The 9,575-nt window shown below is 40.6% G+C and overlaps 1 long non-coding RNA gene across 1 annotated transcript; it reads left to right on the top strand.

Annotated features, from left to right (window-relative positions):
- Positions 1 to 540: 540 nt before the first annotated feature.
- Positions 541 to 9,025, top strand: LOC144112531 (uncharacterized). Its single transcript, XR_013310298.1, has 5 exons — positions 541 to 1,156; positions 1,286 to 1,466; positions 3,790 to 3,906; positions 4,149 to 4,304; positions 8,034 to 9,025. It is a non-coding gene; the product is annotated as an uncharacterized LOC144112531 (long non-coding RNA).
- Positions 9,026 to 9,575: the final 550 nt, after the last annotated feature.

Below are 9,575 nucleotides of genomic sequence, written 5' to 3'. Positions count from 1 at the left end.
TCGCACTAAGAGTGGACAACCCTGTACTTGATTCTAAGTTTCCTCTGTATATGTTGACCCCAGACGAAAACAAGTTGTCTTGTCGAAACGGCAAGCACCCTGAGATTTTTCCTTCCCTTGTTCACTTTTTGAGTGTCAAGAAACCATCTGCCTACTTTCTCTGTACCATGCACTCCACATCTTGTACGGTTATCTTTGTATGTATACACCAGTGATAAATCATGAAGGAAATCAAGGGATTTGTATTTGTATTGCTTAACACTTACTTTAAAGCTATATCATGAGGGTATAGTTGAAAATGTGCTACGGGGGCTTGGTTGTGTGTCGTGACTGGTTTCTCTTTATCACGGCTGCTTGACAGCCACCATGAAACACAGGCTTTTGAAAAGTCGTTCCTCAAATAAAAGAGCGTTTCCACTGTTACAATGGAAATGTTATTTGCTAAAAACTTCAATCATTGCAGTTCAGGGATTGATATTTTTCAAATAACTAGCCTGAAGTTCAAAACCTGCAGAAGGAACTATGTAACTTCTTTCCTGCCTTAAAAACCCAGTACTTATTTGCCAGTTTCAGCAAGCAGAGGTCTGTTTCACGGCACATACTTTCCACTACCTTGCATGAAAATTGTGCAGTACAGGCCCACCATAAAACTAGGGGCATAGTATACTGCTTGTATGCAACTACTTTGGCGTTAGAGCATGCATAGCATGGTCTTAAAGTTATTCTTTTCATTTGCAACTGGTTCATAAAAGGCCTATTCTGGCAAAAGGCATTTAGCAAAATTATCTTCCTCTGAATGCTTCTAAGGATAACTTTAGTTCATTCAGGAAAATATATATTGACAATATCTCTTAAAGGCATGATTGTCCATATTAGCTCTTGTTACCTCACAGTATTTAGTTTTGTGCCTCCAGCATCACTGACTTGCATCATATGTTAAATAGAGTAGTAAAAAACTCGCTGTTAGTTTAAACCACAACTCATGATGGGGCTGTGCACTTTTTGTTGTGTTACATGAAATATACTTATGTATGAAACAATTTCTTTCAGCTGCACCTCACATGATTCAAATTCCACCAGAAGAAAGGCTGCAACACAACATTGCTCACAACTGTTGCTTTCCCAGCACATAACATGCCATAACAGCACATAGCAGGTAAGATGTGAACAAAAACAGTGCATGTATATGTTCCACACATGCATTTTGTGTACTACCAACACTATGATATGATTAACTATGTCATGTAAGAGAGAGCACACAAATCATTTTTTGTATATATTGCAGCATGGTTATTTCAAGTTTTAAACTGGCCATTGAAACGACCCGTTGTATCACCGCTGGTTACCCGGTGGCACTGGGGATCGAACTCCGCACCTCCTGCTTGCGAGGCAGATGCTCGGACCACTAGGCCACTCCTGCGGTTCCCCCACTGATGTTGCTTACACCAGGTGCTGTTAAAGCCCCGGTATGTATGTTAAATGCATTTTAGAAAACCATTCACTTCCAAAGTACCATTTCATCTTTATAGCAAAACCACAGTTCGCCTAGCTAGACAAACCTGCTGCATACAAGCCAGCAGAAGGGTTGCACGTACATGCTTCATTAGGAAAACATAAACATCAAGCAGAGCCTGCCCTTCATGGTGCATTATACCCTGATTTTGAGCAATGATCAAGATAGGCAGATGGTCATTTCATTGAACACTTGCATGATACATTCATAGAATTGAAAAGACAAGTACTATTGCAAAATCTTCAAACAGTGTTTATTCTCAGAGAAAACATATCATGAAAAAAGTGTTGGATTAGTTATGGTGCACCTTGTATGGGGAAAGGGGCTCCCACTTTGTGAAAGGCTTAATTTTGGAATAACGACAGCGTTTAGACTAGTTGGGTTACCATGTTTAGATAGTGGATGTGCTCAAAAAGACACTGGAAGTAAGTGCACTGTGTGGAAATCTCTTTCTGTATCCTTGTCTTTTTGAGTGCATTCACAATCTAAACTTAATTTTGCAAGAGAGCAAGGAAAACAAATATTTAAATTCTGATAATAAAGGATAAAAGATCATGTTTCATTGTGTTGCTTAAAGTGTACATTGTATCGCTATTGCTGTATTGCAGCACTTCTGTCGTGGCCTTGCATTGCAGCCTCTTGACTTTTGTTTATATAATAGGCAGTCCTTTTTTTCATTCGATTGCAACACTTTAGGAGTTACTACAGAGTTGCGTGGTAGCGAACTCTCAGATTAACGGTTTGCATTATTACGCCAGCATAACTTGCTAAGTGTTTCACTGCAGTCTTGTTACTAGAACAGCCTCTTGAAAGTATTCAGCCTGGTGGTCATTGAGGGTTACTGTTCACATATCAAAATGCCGGATCAGCTGTATACTCGTTACAGCTACCAGAACTATGGTACATTTCAAGACATGCTGGCTGAAGAGTGCTGGAGCATCAGACTGGGGATTTGGATGAAACAATTTTCAAATGTGTGCTCGGTATCACGCTGTTTTGTTCCAGTTGTGGAGAGGTTTTCTTTTCATATTTGTTCTGTCAAACATTTAAATTTTGGGCAATATGTTGTTGCCTTTATTTTGTGTTCTCTTTGTTGTTGAGGTTTAGTATTTTTGGCACAAGCACTCCACTCTATTACTTTTCAGTATAATTTAAAATTTGTAGGGCACGTCATGAAGAATAAAACTTCTACTTGAATAATCTGCATGAGTTTATGTTCTCATTGTTGATATAAAAACTTAGTTGAGACAGCTTGTATTTTAGCTCTGGCTAGAATTTTTAGGAGAGCCTCAGTAACATAATCACATGACCAACACAAACTCGGTATTATTGTTTGTGCAATGAAAAACAGTTTTAAAATAGTTATTAACAGCTGTCAGTGTAGGACTGGCCAAAAATGTTTTGTGCTCTATGTAGCTCTTCTCTGAGGCAGGATTAATTCATCTGCACCTGCAGCTTGATACCGCCAAGATACCAATTCTTGGGTGAACTTATTTTTTTTCACTGAGCAAACTTGCTTGCATCATCTTGAAGCATGGAACTTGAGCTGATTCTTAACGGCTCTAGTGTAGCGAATTTCATTATCCTCATTGCTTAGTATACATTCACCTCAGGACAATAGCCTTTTCCAGTTTAATTATCTGTGTCTTGCACCAGCTACATGCCACACTATCAGAAGTCACCTAATCTTATCTAGTGAGCTTATAATCAGCTATCTCCTGCTATATTTTCCTTAGGGTGAAATTCATTTTGTTGCGATACAATGCACAAGCTGTTTCCTGGCGTGGTGCTCAGCTTATCTGGAATGAAATGCTTGGGAAATGGGTCTCTGATTTCACCTTGAGTAGACGAAATTAACTTGTGCTAAGGCACTCTTTGGCCACAGATGCCCTTGTGCCATTAAAATTCATCAAATTCATTCTGTTGCCCTAAGATACCATTGGTGATTCATTCTCTGCATTGTATGCCCTGGCCAGATCCATTTTCTTCTTTTAATTTCTGCCAGAATATTAACAACTTCCTTGTTCATCCCTGTTATGGTTTCACTCGGTCAGTTGTTCTATTAATAATTATAATCACTTTATTGAAAACATATTTTGGGCTAAATGGCATCAAGTTTGCCACTCTGCACAATGATATATATGTTTGGTCTTGTATGTCTTTACTTGTGTGGTAATGTTTATTTTGTGCTCACTGTCTAAACAACCTTATTTGCCTATGATATCCTAAGCCCTTCTATACCTATTTTCCTTCCCCCTGGCTCTTTCTCTTTTCAGTCATTCCTCCTCTTTCCTTTACACCGGCCATTGGTCACAAGGCTGCTGTGGGAACGACAGTCAGCACTGGGCCCTTTTTAGTTCATGGAACCTGCACTGCTACTATTAACACTAATAGTACGTTATCAGTATTTTTGTGATAGTGCATTTATTGTTATTTATGAAGTAGTTGGCTAAGGCAATGGTAGCAGTGTTGGATATTGCAATATATTATGCATATATCTCACTTGCAATATATCAGTATATTCACTATTACACTACCCTCCATTTCTTTCAGTTCAGTTATTTGGCTATAGATATATTGTGCTGCTTTCCTAGTTTAGTCCACTCAAACTAAAACTTTGCTCTTTGTGTCACAGGTAGAATCTACAATGATTGCTGCTCTGTGTCTTGTAAGCAGGAGGCAGTGTTCAATGGAGCCATGAACTTTCCTTGGAATTGAAAAGCCTTTGCCATATTATGCGCTGAACCACGAGTGTGAAGAGGAAAATGTCATGCCTTGGATTTCTGCAGAGGTGAGCCATTGCGGTGAATCCACCAGCGCGAAAGACAGGGATGAGAAAGGAGACAAGACAGGTGCTGACTCGCGACTAAAGTTTATTGGCGTGAACAGGGAATATATAAAAAGCCAAGCAATACCATAAACCATGTAGTTACAGATAAGCATGCAGGACAACATGAGTCAAAAATCGCCCTCAACATTTCCCTGATCGAGGTAGTCCAACTCATTGTGTGTTAACACGATAGACAAAACACACATTCTTCACGGAGTCATAAGATGTGTCTAGCCTCGATAATCTCTCATTTAATCTCTCTGAATTTACTGCCAAAATGCGTGTTGCCAAAAGGAAAGGGTAGCAGACTTCACATCCCGTGCAGTGTACAGCAGAGTTACCTCAACCACCTAGCCAAGCCCCTACCCTCTTGTGTTCCTGTAGTCTTACATTCATACACCTTCCAGTTGCACCTACGTAAACCAGACTACAAGATAATAATATTTGATACCACATTCATTTTACAAGGTACATATACATTTCACTCTACACGTGTACTTTTCTCGAGCCACATTCACAGAATTATTCTTAAAATTTTACATGCTTTAGACAACGTATTAGGGGCTGAGAAAGCCACTTTTACATCATACCTTCTGGCCACATTTTTCAAATTGTGCGACAATTTATGTACATACGGTAACACAACTGGTCTTTTGGCATCTCGCTGGCTGGCCCCAGCCTGATTGTGCTGGTCACCGCAAAACTGTCTCAGCTTCTTTAACAATTTATCATATGCTCTTGCAGTAACAAGGTTTGGAAATCCTGCGTTCGTTATCCTTAAAATCTGCTCTTGGAAACTAGTCGTCATGCTGTGAAAGCATAATTTCATCAATTCTGAGCCCGCGTTAGAAAGTGCAATGCTATCTTTCACTAGCTTGGAATGGTCGACATGTAGCCAGGTAGCAGCTTAACACTCGCCAGCACACATGAAGTGTTCTGAACATCAAGGTAAGGTCCAGAAACCACAGCTCTTTTTCTTGGGACATTTGCTCCAAGGTAAACCTGAGATAAAGGCCTTGCTCCTTAAACAACTTCAGAAGATGTACAGGTCCCGAACTATCACAACCTTTATAAAAGACCAGAAAATCATCGACATAGCAAAAGGTTTTTCCCCCAGCCCATGCACATTCTGGACAATTATCCTATCCACCCTACTCAAGAAAATATTGCTTAGCACAAGGTCAACCTTTGAACCACTACATATTCGAGACTTTAGAACACATACCACACTGCGCTACTCTACAAACATGCTCTTCAAATAAATGCTATTCAATAACATGCTCTTCAGATAAATTTCATTAAAGGATTCATGCAAAATTATCTCTGGTTATTTGCAAAAGCATCTGTCTACTTCGCATCTTGAAGATCCATTTCTTGTACTCAATTTGCAGTGTGGTTGAGTATCTTAGGAATGACAATCCAGTGGATTGTCATGTGATTAGTGTCGATGTAGAACTATTTTATTCTATCCCGTATGAAGATCTTGTGAAAAGCTTATGAATGTGTATATCGGAGCACAACGATGAGCTCGTGTTTAGGAACGGGTGTGTAACATAAGTCTTTTTTGGCACTTGCCTCCTTTTATTTGAAGTGAAGAGCATGTTTGTGGAGTATGGCAGTGCGGCATATGTTCAAAAGTCTGCTAAATGTATCGATTCGAAGGCTGCCCCTGTGCTAAGCAATATTCTCTTAAGCAGGGTGGAAGGAATGATTGCCAAGAAATTGCATGGGCTGGGGGAAATCTTTCGCTACGTCTATGATTTTCTGGTCTTTTACAAAGGTTGTGATAGTGTGGGACCTGTACATATTGTGAACTTGTTTAAGGAGCAAGGCCTTTGTCTTAAGTTTACCTTGGAGAAAATGTCCCAACAAAAAGAGCTGCGGTTTCTGAACCTTACCTTGATGTTCTGCACACGCCATGTGTGCTAGCGATATTCACCCAGGAGTGTTAAGCAGCTACTTGACTGTTGGTCAAACGATTCTAAGCTAGTGAAAGATAGCATTGCGTCGTCAAGTCTAGGCTCGGTATTGGTGAAGCCATGCTTTTACAGCGTGACAACTGGTTTCCAAGAGAAGATTTTAAGGCTAATGAAAGCATGATTTCCCAACCATGCTATTGCAGAAGCGTGCAATAAATTGTTAAAGCTGAGCATATAAGATTGGGCAAGTTGGTCTGACATGCTAAAGATAAGAATGGCGCAGCATCAAGTAACGAGGACAACAGGAGAGCACACCCACGCACAAGTGCCATCCTTGGAGCAGATGCAGAATCTAAGAGCGTGTACTTGACATTCAGCGTTGGCAGCCAAGGATCGGGCTCGTTCAATCTTTAGCATTCAAATCCGTGTTTCCTCGTTTCCTTGACTGTCAACGCTGAATGTCAAGCACGCACTCTTGGATTTTGTACCTGCTCCAGGGTTGGCACTTGTGCGTGGGTGTGCTGTCCTGATTTCCTCGTTACTTGATGCTGTGCCATTCTTCCCTTTAGCATGTTAAAAGCTGAAACCCCTTCGCAGGGACTGGCATGATCAGGCTGGGGCCAGCCAGTGAGATGCCAAAAGACTGACTGTGTTACTGCACATACATAGATTGTTGCAAAATTTGAAAACTGTGGCCAGAAGGTATGACGTAAAAATGGCGTGTTCGGCCCCTAATAAGTTGTCTACAATCTGTAAAATTGTTAATAATTTTGTGAATTTCGTTAGGGAAAAGCACATGTGTCGAGTGAAACGTGGCAACATATATGTGCCTTGCAACCATTGCATGCATTGCATACCATTATCATGTGGTTGGGTTTATGTTGGTGAAACTGGAATGTGTATCAATGTAAGACTACAGGAGCATGAGAGGTATTTGGATATTGGTAGGGGTTGTAACTTATCTGCATATTACAAGAGATGTGAAGGCTGCTAGCCATTCCTTTCGGCAACACGCATTTTGGCACTACGTTCACAGCAGATTAACCAGAAAATTATCGAGGCTAGACACATCTTATGACTCGGTGACGAATGTGTGAGTGTGCTGCCCATAGTGTTAACATGCAGCGGGTTGGACTGTCTAGATGAGAGGAATGTTAAGGGCAATCTTTTACTTATGTTGTGATGTAGCTTATGTGTAATTGTGTAGTTTGTGGCGTGTGGCTTTTCTGTATACTCTCTGTTCACTTCAATAAACTTCAGTTGCGAGTCAGTGCTTGTTTTGTTTCTTTTCTCGTCCCTGTCTCGTGCTGATAGATTCAAGTACTTGTAGAGTAGATTCACTGAATTGTGTACTTGCAGAGGCTTGTGAAAAAACGAGAGGAATTTTCTTTCCTTTATGCGGAATGGAAGGTTGAAATTTTTTTACTTAAATTTTTGCAGCATTAAATTCTATTCGGAAAGGTAAAACCCACGTTATTGTACATTTTGTGTGCAATGGTGCCGGGTGGCTGCATGCAACTGAAAACATTCGTCCAGGTTATCTAGCTAGCGTCCTTCCTTGTGCCACATTTTCTGAAATAATATTTTGTCAGATTTATTTCAATCAGAATTTCTAAGAACAAATTGGTGATCACATAATGGTGATCACATATGACATAATTCAAAGCATGTTCATTGGTATTTTTTAGTCTGGGGCAGTACAATGAGAAGTACATAGTATATAGTAAAATTAAATATGACCAGTCTAACATAAACAAAACTTTTTTTTAAGGAAAATTTTGCTACCGAAGTGCTGGAGTGACATGGCATTATGAAGACGTGGACAGTGTGCTGTATTCATGATGGCACGAGAACTTGTGTACAGTGCTTCAGGTAACTGGTGAGTACCTTGGTGCTGTGCTTCTGCTAATGTAGCCAAATTATGTTTTTAATCTAAGAGTGTATCTGAAAACTTAAGCAAAAATTGAGTAGTATTTAGATATTCTTGCACCAGATACCACTGTGAGAATTAGTTATTAATGATGTGTCTCACATGTACCCTTGTCTGCTGAATATAGTAAGCATGGCTTTCGAGCTGAGTGCCTCCGACGTATGAAAAAAAAATGGCCACTGGGCTGCTCCACGACGTGTGGAGCAGCCCAGTGTAGCACATTCAGGCTTCATGGAGTGGAGAATGAAGGCAGTAAATAATTTAAGAGTAGAAAACACAGCACAAACCACAGGACCAGGAAACTGACAGAACACACCGACCCTGATGACACTCTTTGCATGAAGGGTGTTATAAAGTTGCCTGTCATGTAGTGCAAGATGGAGGTCGCACAGGACGGGTGTTAAATATGAGTTGATGCAGACACCTGTCATTACATAGTACTCACAGTAGAACTCGAGCAAGAAGCAAAGGTAACAGCTGAGCATGGCCACTCTTGTGCTTTCCTCCGCAAGCAATCTGGAATTGCACTTAGAAATCTTTTATGCTTTCTCTTGACATATACATCATTGCTGCATGTGGCGAGGAAAAGTACATACCCTTGATGTCAAGTGACAGTGAACTCACAGGGCTGGTAAAAGCTCACTGAGGTGTTGTGATATATCTACAGGGCACCTCATGAGAACAAAGAGCCCTTGAAGGAATTCTCTCAAAGTTTGTTGCCACATGGACCTCTTCGTAATCAATGACTCTAAAAGGCAAGCCTTCCTTTAGTGTCACAAAAAAAGGCCTAGGACATGGGTCTTTTTGCTTCTCCATCAGTGCCAAAATGTTTGCTAGCGAGATCTTTCGCAGATATATAATTATTTCACAAAATGTCAAGAAGGAGACTGAAGCTGCACCAAGCAGTACCAGTAAAAAACTTATCGAAGCTGTTCAAAAAGCAGAAAGACTCATGCCTTCATCCTTCTTTTGCATCAGACACATGAGGACACTTCGTCTTTCTGGGTCATCATTTTGAAAAGGTTCACATGGCAACACCCTTTGGTTAAATTTCTGCCAAGAGCCCTTTTTTGAAACTTAGCATCCGTTCCTTGTGAGGCACACTGCAGAGATATTGGAATGCCTTAGTGAGCTGCTTCCGGTACGTGTGACTGCATTTTCACTGACATCAGATATTAGTACATTTTCTTGCACATGCTGAGATAATGGAAGCTATGAGTGAAAACATGCGGTTTTGGGGAAGTGTGCTTCCTGGGGCCGTATTCTAAGTTTGTGTCATAATAAAAAGCGTCATAATCTGCCGCAACGGGCATGCCCGGGAACTGGATATAAACTGAGTGCGGGACTTTCGCTTCGTCTTGTCTTGCCTATAACAAATTGGAT

The sequence above is a fragment of the Amblyomma americanum genome, unplaced genomic scaffold (genome assembly GCF_052857255.1).
Source record: "Amblyomma americanum isolate KBUSLIRL-KWMA unplaced genomic scaffold, ASM5285725v1 scaffold_399, whole genome shotgun sequence".
NCBI classification, from domain to species: domain Eukaryota; kingdom Metazoa; phylum Arthropoda; class Arachnida; order Ixodida; family Ixodidae; genus Amblyomma; species Amblyomma americanum.
This window is presented reverse-complemented; position numbering and strand designations above follow the sequence as displayed.